This window comes from Monodelphis domestica, chromosome 4, assembly GCF_027887165.1.
Source record: "Monodelphis domestica isolate mMonDom1 chromosome 4, mMonDom1.pri, whole genome shotgun sequence".
Taxonomy (NCBI): Eukaryota; Metazoa; Chordata; class Mammalia; order Didelphimorphia; family Didelphidae; genus Monodelphis; species Monodelphis domestica.
This window is the reverse complement of record NC_077230.1, coordinates 451,043,481-451,054,211: the sequence shown is the minus strand read 5'-3', so window position 1 is coordinate 451,054,211 and position 10,731 is coordinate 451,043,481. Positions and strand designations below refer to the sequence as shown.

General features: G+C 39.3%; 1 pseudogene; it reads left to right on the top strand.

Moving 5' to 3' along the window:
• VN2R569P (vomeronasal 2 receptor 569 pseudogene) lies at positions 2,328–7,901 on the top strand (annotated as a pseudogene).

The window sequence follows — 10,731 nt, the reverse complement described above, 5'->3', positions numbered from 1 at the left end:
TTCCTGAGGATTTGCTTTCATGTTACTGGAATACACAGATTCTTTGATATCTTTGACTTCAGGTTCTTGTCTATTTACTCTCTCTTGTGAATCTGTTGACACAGAAACCATTCCCTCTATGATGATGTGTTCTGGGAATGACTTCACTACAGATCCACTTTCCTCCATATCACTGAGACACTTGTAACTTTGTTCTCCCACTTCTGTCCCAAAATATTGTTCTGAAGTCTCTTGTAAATTAGCTATTGTGTTGCTTGCACACACAGGTTTCCCATTGTTCTCTATACCATCTTGCCCCATGGTGTGTTGTGAGTTTGTGTCACCATTTGATGTTTGAGGTTTGGGGGTTCTTTTTAAATCTAGGGTGCCAGATGTAATGGAGAGGTTTATGGATGGTAAAAAGAAAACAGAATCCAGGAAAGACAGCTGATGTTTTAAGGTTGGCTTGGAGAGAGGAGAGGGGGTTTTCAAGAATTTTCCCCCTTTAGCCTTCCCTTCTCAGATATGGCTGCTCTAACAGATTGGCTCTTGTCCCCCTCCACTATTAGAACCTAAAATGTTTCTTCTCAGGAAGATGTCTCTCCCCCTTCAAGCTGTCCCAATCACACTTGATTCAAATTTGGGAAAGGAAAACCACTTTAATATAAATTAAGTCAACTAGGGTAACACAAAGAAAATTATTAAGAGGGAAAGAATGGGTGGGGAAAATGGCGAAGGGGGTTCCACTCTAACTATACCTTTCCCTCCCTCAAGTTTGGGGGAACTCAGGCTTTGGCAGACTGAGCTGCCTGAGAGAAATCAGGTCTTTGGCCAACCCTGGTCTTTGGCCCCCTGGCCACAGTTCATACCCAGGGCACCAGGAGCTATGAGGTAAAGTTTTTGACAAAGGCTCAAAATGTCTTCTTCAGATGTTCCTTCAGTTTGGGAATGGGGGGGAGGGGGAGAGAATGTCCAGTCATCAGGAGAGGAAAGAGATGGATATATCCCAGGAGAAAGGCTTGGCCAGACCTCTCTCCCTAGGCTTCTCAAGGTAGAGAAAGCTAACCAACTGAAATCCCAGCTAGAATCTTCTGGTTTTTCTCAACATTCCAGAACTCCTGGGACTCCTCCCCCATTGAGGTAAGCAGATCCACAAAACTCTTCAGTCTGGCACTTTTCCTATGTGGAAACCCTTGGTCACACAAGGCTATTAGTAGCTTTATTTCAGCAAGGTAGAGATAGTAAAGGGGCATATGTTGAAAACAGGGAGAAAATATTGCCTGGCTAAATTCCCTAAGTCTAGATCCAAGTGCCTCACTGAAAAAAGCATCCCACTGAAAACAGGAGAAAAGTCAAAAGGCCTGTATCTATAGACAGAAGCAAGTCACCAAAGATAAATTCCTCAATCCACCAATGCAGAAGACCTCCAGCACAGATGAAGTCCAACAGAGAGACACCCATGAAGCAGAATCCCTCCATAAGCAAGAGCCACCAACACAGCAGAATGAATCAGAATGCCCTGGGTTCAATTTTATAAGCAGTTTTCTCCATATCACTTTCTGTGACTCTAGTTTCTACTTCATTTCACTGTGGGCTGGTCTATCACATCTCAGGAACCATTCAGAGTTTCCTAATTTAGTTGACACTGCCCATAGGGCAGTGCCTGTGCTACCCACCTCCCATCCTCTGAGGTTGTAAACTGTTATCAAAAGGATCCTCAAGTTCATGACAGATTAAGTTGAGTGGAACATTTCAAGTACTTTATTGATTAAGCTAAGATAAAAAAATTCCTTTCACAGTATTTACTTTTCTGTTTCAGTGTGGTTTCCTTCAGTAGAATATAAGCTCCTTTAGTGCAGATACTTTTGATTTTCCATTAATATTTTCAAGACCCAGTCTATTACCTTTTAAATAGTGGGCAATGAATAAATGGTAATGAATGCTTTTTAGATTGCATTGGAAAGACACTCACAAACCACAGGAGGACACTCTGCAGCACCTTCAATACTATAAACCAGTATTGTAAGCTCTCTTTCCATACATCCTTTCCCAGCTCTACTCTCATTCAACTGAGAGAACCCTTCTGTTCTTTTTCTCTTTTCAAATATTTCTACCAAGACTTTGTGATTTGGCCCAAATTTCTACTCTAGTAAGGAATTTTAAGATCCTGCTTCTGTTATCCAATTTATTAGGGATCCATCAGTTTTGTGACAATTGAAAAGTCTCAGGATGAACTAATCCTGCTTTTCTCCAACTATTCAATAAAAAAAAAATTTTAGACAGTCTAGAGTTTAGTACCCAACCCTGAGAGACTCAACTATAGAACTTTTCATATTCTTCACTTTTAGGTCCACTCCTTCCTGAAAAACACCCAGTTTAACAACAGTACTGGGAACCATTTGGTCTTGGCTAAGAAGAAGAACTCTGGCAAACTATGATATTCTCAACTATGTGACCTTTGGTAATGACACTGAGGTTCTGGTCAAAGTGGGAGAGTTTATTTCTGAGGCTCCATTTGGTCAAGAGTTGATTACCCAGCACAACACATTATTATGGCCCAGAACATGGGGAGAGGTGAAGAATGATTGAAATGTTTGCTTAATAAAAGATGTAAACCTAAGCAAATAGCACCCCAGAATAGTCACTAGCACTTTTCACACCTGGTTCAAATGGCACAAAAATTCCATGTAGGAAGCAACTTGAAAATGAAGTTTTTATGCCAAATTCAGGTAAGATGATACTGAGGCAAGCATACCAAGACAAATTGCTCTTTAGGGGGAAAGCCCCAAAACAGTGAGATTATTCCACTGCACAGTTGTGGAAGGGTGAAGCAAGAGAATCTGCCTGGCCCATAGAAGTCACAGAAAAAGGAAGTAGGGGCATTCAGAAATGTATTATAGCTAATGATTCTTGATCAATTGCTGCTATATTTAGCAAAGTTTCTATGGTACCTTAGTGCTCCAAGTGACATCAGGTCTCTAAATATTTAGAATCCCTGGAAGAGAACCCTGTGTGATTCAAATTCTAGTTCTAGATCCCATTAATGGAAATAATATTTCCCTTTTATGTTGATCTATATCCAACACTTAGAAATCTAACAGCTACCTTTACTATCTAAATCCCTTACTTAGGCCACTAAAAGAAGAACTATATAGTCATCAAATCAAAAGGGGGAAAATCTAGGATTTATATTATGAGGGAGAAGTCCAAAATCCCTGCTGAAGTCAGTATAAAATACTCAGTAACTTGGAAGTTTAATGTTGGTGAAGTAAACCTATTCAAAGAATGAAAGTTTGTCTACAAGTGTATGATCTGTAGGGCAAAGGGAAGGATAAATCAGTTTTATCACATGACACAATCCTTGAATCATTCATCCATTCAGCTATATATTCGTTCAAAATCTATTTGTTAAAGATACTATTTCAGTGGACCTCTGGATTGGATGTCTGAGAAGCTACAAAGAAAATATAAGAATTTTCCATGTATGGTTTCTTCCAATTTGATTTTAGAGATTACATTTTAGACAAAATTACAGAAGCTCTGAAATAATGGCTGAAAAAATTCACACTTTAGGCTTAGGTCTATGTCCCCACACCACCTGACTTTCTTTTGCCTGCCTTGTGTGAACCTTAAAAATTCTCAGACCCTACTTCATAAGGTTGGATTGTGAACCTTAAAAATTCCCCATTGGGACCATTCCCCATTTGGGCAGTGAAAGTAACTTAGATCAGGAATGTGAGAACTCTACTTCATCATACTTAAGCATGCCCTAGGGGAAGATAAAGTTGTAAACTCCTTGCTGAACAATAAAAGATACTTAAACCCATACTTATAGTAGGACAAAAGTTCTTAAGCTATGCCTATTTGGGGTTTATTGAATAATTGGGACAAAAGGGTGCTAAGTACCTATAAAGGTCAGACAACTTGTGAACTTACAAGGAGCAAAGAGGTGAACTTACTCAGAGATTCTAGTCTACTCAGGTGTGAATTACTCAAAAGGATTAGTCTACTCATGTGTGAACTAAGAATGGTCTGTCCTTTGAAAAACGTCTACTGTGATTGGTAGATATAAGGACTTAGGGGATGTGACATAGGAGAAAATGCCCTTTAAATAGGGGCTCAGATTCATTCAGAGGGCATTCAGATTGAGGATTGAGCTGGTGGAGACAGCTGAGATGATGCTGGCCTGGTGTCACTAGAATCCTTGCTTGGACAGATCTTGTGGTGAGTGATTAAGGACTGACTGATCTTTCTCTTAAGGGCTTAGGCCTGGGTTGGCCAGGGCTGCCCTGGGCTGGCCTATCCTTTTCTCATTATTCCCCTTTTTCTCTCTTTCTCTCCTTTTCTTTAATTCCTTATTTTTATTAATTAAAATCTCTATGAAACCCAGCTGACTTGGGAATATTTTAATAATTGGGAATATTTCCCTGGCGACCACTTTATATTTGATTTAAAAACAAAACACTGTAGTGAAAACATATTTCCTGTGATCACAACTTACTCATCCACTCTTATATCTACTACAATTTAAGTCTTCCACTATTTTACTCACTACAGTTTATGGCCTCAAACCATTTTAACTCTTACACTTGCTTGTCCATGATCAAGGCTTAATTCATGGTCTTAGTAATATGTGATTCACCAGACAGCATATGAAATTTTGCACTTAGTAAATAGATAGGCAAGGGAAGGTGGATTGAAAAGCTGGTATTTCCTTGAGACTGCCTTCTATTTCAGTCATCTGCTACAAAATGTATGTAGGATGGGGATCCCTATGGATTCTCTCTTCTCTGCAACATTGACTCAAGTCTAACTTTAGTTCTAAATGAAATAATCGAAAAACCAAGTTTATTCTGAACTTTTCACTTACAGACAATTAGAATCTTTGGTTCTAGAATCTTCCTCCCTTTATTCAAATGATGGCTTTTTAACTGATTCAAAAAAGTTCATAAACCCTAATAATATTTGGTTCTGATTGAATCAATTGAACAGTATTTCATAAATATGATTGCATTTAAGTAGGAGTAATAAAAAAATTAAATACTACCCTTACATTATACATTCACATACACACACGCACACATACAGAGTGTGGAAAGGAAACTAGACTAACAGTTTGTGTGGGGGAGGGCCAACTGGGAGTGGCAGTTGGGTCTTGTGACTAGCACTTCCTTCCTGCCAGGTGGGACTTGCATCCTGGGGTTGGAGGAGAGAGGAGCTTGTTCAGCCCAGTCTGGAGTGGCATGCTCTTCTTGGTTCAGCCCGAAGACACAGGCTTCTAAAGGTTAGAATTGTCCTTGCTTGCTTTCTGTGTACTGCTAAGATTCTGAATTAGAACAACGAGAGTAGATGGGAGTGGGACAAACTCTCCGCCAGCCTCTGGGGCCTGAAGGTCTGAAGCTGAGAAAAACTCCAATCCCAACTAGTTATTAAACTTTGTGTTATTTGAATTCGCAGTCAGATAAGTGGACTATCTTTTCTGGTCATAGAGGGAGCTGAACTTCAGTTCAGTCATTCAAAGACAAACCATCCTTATTGGACCCCTGCTGTTTCCTCTCAGCAGGGGGCATCTCCCTCCCTTGCCTCACCAAGCAATATTCCTTCTCTCCCTTTAACTCCTTCTTACCCCATACAAACCTCCCATTATTCCCCATTTATCCCCTGTTTTCCAAACTTCCTATTTCCTTTCCCAATAAATATTACAAGAGTGACACATACACACATAGAGAAAGAGAAACAGATGAGATAGATATGGAGGCAAAGAGCAAGAGCCAGAGATAGTCAGAGAGAGACAGAGAGAAAAGTTTGCTATGTTTCATACTAAAACACTGGAGAATCAAACCTCAAATAGTTCTTTTTCTGAGGGTAGTATCTGCATTATCCTTTTCCAATACATTCCCAATACTTTGTATGATAGATAGTTCAATAGGTAGAGTTACAGCCAAGGGATCAGAAATATTGGATTTTAAATCATTCTTCTAACACTAAAGGTATAACCCCTGCCACACCATTTAACCATTTTCCCTTAGTTTCCTCATTTACAGAATGAGAAAGAGAAGGAAATTGAAAACCACTCTATTATCCTTGCCAAGAAAAGCACAAATCGGGTCACAAAGAGTCAGACACAACAGAAAAGATTAAACAGATACTTGTACTAAAGAGTCTTAGGAAAAGTCTCTATTGATAATAAATTCTAGTCACTAACATTATTCCCTCTCCAAAACCTTTCATATGCCAATGTAGTATGGGATGTGCGGTGGGACAGACTCCACACCCCAAATCATGTCCTAAAACCTTTTTCTGCTCCATAAGAGGAAATAAAGAGAGCTACTTTGATCTGGGGAGACTTGAATTATTTTCCAAGGTAACTGATCCAAGCTTTTGCAAATAGGAATGAAAAATAGCATTGGTAGACTTCGAAGAATAAAAAGTAACTAAAAAACCTAAAATTAGATAACAAAGCACATTAAGACATGCATATGCTGACTCCAAACAACATCATTATGACTTTGGATGCTTTTTGTGTAGCCTCTTCCCTCCAGATGCCACAAAGTCTGTAGCCCAGGATTCCACATAAAAGCCCAGGAGGGAAAGCCTGTCTGCTGTTTTGACTGTGCACCCTGCCCACAGGGGCAGATTTCCAACCAGACAGGTAAGTCTGTGGAGAAATTCACAGTAAACACATATCCAGAGACACAAAATCAAGCTGGATGACACTCAGGTTATATTCTAATAATGGAAAACCCAATTCCTATGGAACATGTTGTGAAAGGAAACCTTGGAGAAAACTCAGAAAGATCGAACAGATTGAGGGTTAAGAGTGATCAAAATTAGTGAGAGTTGGTGTATTGGAAATCCACCAGATTAGAAATTTCTTACCCAGCTTTTCTGTGGCACAATTACTGAGGGACAAATTTTTCAAATGTCTCTTGACACTGATCACGACGCTACATCACCATTACGTTAACATAGGGCTTTAGAATTTTCAGGGATTCTTTTCTCACAAGAACCCAATGATAAAATGTCACTATCTTTGTCATAGTTGTATTGAAGAGAAAGAAAAAGTGACCAACTTTAGTAACACAGTTTTTAATAAAAGTTAAGTATCAAAAATTAATTGGAAAGTAAACAATCCAATTCTCCAAAATTGGATAAAGACCAAATCATAGAAACAATTAATAATTTCATTGAAGAAAATGACAATGATGAGATATCCTTTCAAAATCTATGGGATGCACACAAAGCAGTAATCACAGGGAAATTTATATACTTGAGTTTATATATTAACAAATTAGGGAGAGCAGAGGTCAATGAATTGGGCATGTAATTTTAAAAGCTAGAAAGTGAACAAATTAAAAATCCTCACAGTGGCCGTCTCCTCTATTCTAGCCAAAACCATCACTGTGGTTCTGGCCTTCAGAGCCACAAGACCAGGCAGCAGGAGCAGATGATGGGTGGGCTCCAGAGGTCCTATCTCTCTTGTTGTCTTCTGTACCTTCATTCAAGTCATGCTCTGTGCAATGTGGCTCCTGCTCTCTCCCCCATTCCCTGATGCAGACACACACTCTGACCCTGAACACATCATCCTTGAGTGCAATGAGGGCTCTCTCATTGCCTTCTACTCTGTCCTGGGCTACATGGCATTCTTGACCCTGGCAAACTTCACTGTGGCTTTTCTAGCCAGAAATCTCCCTGACACCTTCAATGAAGCCAAGTTCATCACCTTCAGCATGCTTGTGTTCTGCAGTGTCTGGCTTTCCTTCCTGCCCACATACCAGAGCACCAAGGGGAAGATGATGGTGGCTGTGGAGGTCTTCTCCATCTTGAGTTCCAGTGCTGGCTTACTATGCTACATCTTCATCCCTAAGTGCTATGTAATCCTTCTACAGCCAGAGAAGAACACCAAGAAATTTTTAAGGAATAATCCCATTTCCTGAGACAAGAAGCCTTCAGAAAATGTCTTCATTACTCCCACCAATAACAAGATGTTTAAAAAAATTAGATATTCTAAAAATCAAAGGAGAAATTAATAAAATTGAAAGTCAAAGAAATGTTTATTTAATAAACAAACTAGAAACTCGTACTTTGAAAAAAGTAAAAATAGACAAAGTATTGCTCTATCTAATTAAAAAAGGGAAAGAAGAAAACCAAATTTACCATATCCAAGATGAAAAGGAAGACCTTGGCTCTAATGAAGAAGAAATTAAGGCAATCATTAAAAACTATTATGCCCAATTATATGACAAGAAACATGGCAATCTAGGTGATATGAATGAATACTTACAAAAATATAAATTGCCTAGACTAACAGAGGAAGAAATATACTACCTAAACAAAATGATATCAGAAAAAGAAATTGAAAAAGCCAGCAAAGAACACCCTCAGAAAAAATCTCCAGGACCACATGTATTCATAAATGAATTCTATCAAACATTCAAAGAATAACTAATCCCAATATTACATAAACTATTTGACAGAATAAGCAAAGAAGGAGTTCTGTGAACTTTAGAATACTCCACACTACTTAGTCTCACAAAAAACAGAAATGTCTACACCTATACTTAAAGATTAAGTATTTAGGAGGATGGACTATGATATAAATGTGCTAGCAAATGACAAATCAGAAACAGCTGATAGACCCCTGGGCTGTCCAAAGTCAAGCTTAAGCTACCATTGGTACAGTTGAGATGCAGAAAAGTGATGTAAAATGGTCTATATATTTTGCGATGCTTCCTCTCTCCGGCCTCTTTGATGGTGGAGAGGTGGCTAGTGGCAGCATGCTGGGCATCTTGGCACCATGGCATGGCTGCAACTATTGTCGTGGTTGGCAGTAAGTTTTCCTTGATAGTATACTGGGAAAATCTGAGTAGCTTACTTCAGGTGAGGCATCTTCCTGAGCTCTCTCAGAGTTCAGGATACTGATACTTTTCTCTTTTATCTTCCAAACAATATCCTCTTAGAAAGTCTCTAATTTTCTTCAGAGACCTCATGGCAAAGGACTTTGAAGTCCCCCTGGCACAGGCCAGGTGGGAGAAATCCTACACCCTCTCTCTTTCTTCTCCTTGATTCCTTCCCTATATATTAATTAAACCACCATAAATTTCCAAGCTGACTTGGGTATTTTATATGGGATATTCCCTAGCAACTGTGATTTTTAAATTTCCTTCATCTTGCTTTGTCTAGCACCCAGGAAAGTGCATACCTACACTTCACGGGCATGTGCTAGCTAATGACAAGTCAGAAACAACTAACTGACCCCCTCGGCTGTCCTAAGCTAAGCTTGAGCCACCATTGGCACATGTGAGACACAGGAAGGGAGGTAGACAACAGCCTCTGGAGTTCTCGTGACTTCCTGTGGAGAGGGCTAGAGGCCAGTTCAATCCTGGAGCTTGATCATGGAGGAGCCCCGCAGACAGCTTTCCTTCAGATCGGTCACATGAGTGATAAGGACTGACTTCCTTCTCTGCCTTGGCTTGCCAAGGCCTTAAACTCCCGCTTTGGCTCAGCCTGAGACAGAGCAGTTTTGAGTTAAATTCCTTTCCTTCTCTCTCTCTCTCCCTCCAATAATTTCTTCCTCCTTTTGTAATTAAATCACCATAAAAACTCCATTATGACTTGAGTATTTCATTTAGGATTGCATAAATAAAATCCTTAAGGACCAATGATTATTATATTCAGTCTCAACCCCTAAATTTAACTTAACAGTTTTGGCTCACCACGTAGGTTGTGACAGGTCCCCTCAAAAATTTCCTGAATTTTCTTGACCCTTACACTACTTCCTCCTCACTCAGTCAGTCCTTTTAACAGCTAACTTGGCTTAAAGAGACAGCTACAAGAACAGGTGAATATAAAACAATTTTTTCTTTTCTCTTTTCTCCTTAAGTAAAATTGAAAACAGCAGTTTTTTTTTCTTTTTAACCTTATGGGGCAGCTGGGGAGAGCCAGGCCTAGAAACAGAAGGTCCTAGGTTCAAATCTGACCTCAGATACTTCCCAGCTGTGTGACTCTGGATGGAAAAAAAAAGAAAAAAAATCTAATTAGCTGACCCTTGATCATTAGCAGTGAGGAAACTCTGGGAAAAGGAGCCCTTGCATCAATCTCTCACAACAAAAAACAGCTAGATCACCAGAGTAAAAGGTAGTGAGCCAGCAAAAAGCCCATTTTCATGCTTTTTAGCCTCTCTAGTTTTAAGAATTTCATTGGGCTTTGCTCAAAGAGAATAGCACATAGTCCTAGCAGTTTTAGCCTGATGGCTAAAAAAAAAATAAGAACACTTGTGACCTCTCCCAAACTTATTTTTAAAAGGAGTCTTAGCCCCTGAGGCAAAAGGCTTTGTTTTGACTACCTTTAAATTTGTGACACCTCCCAAACTTTTAAAAGGGTGGCTCTGGCATAAGGCTTCTTTCTTTTGTCATTCCTTTACACATGAAGAACTTAGTAGATTCCCACTCAAAAGCCTAACCAAAAAGAAAGGGAGTTTTACAACAAAATAAGGCCTTTGACAGTAGAGCCATCTACCAACTAGGGGCAAAAGTTACAGGTAACTTAGTAATTGACTTTAGAAAAATGTAGCTACCACTGATGTAGTAGCTTACTTAAGAATTGGCTTATGAGCTCCATGACCAAATTTGTAAATGTATTATTCCTTGTCTCTCTAAAATGGCTCATCCCAGAGGATTTATGGCTATACCTGATTAGTGCAATTCTCCTCCTTGGGATTGTAATTGTTGGAGCTGCAATATTATATCTAAT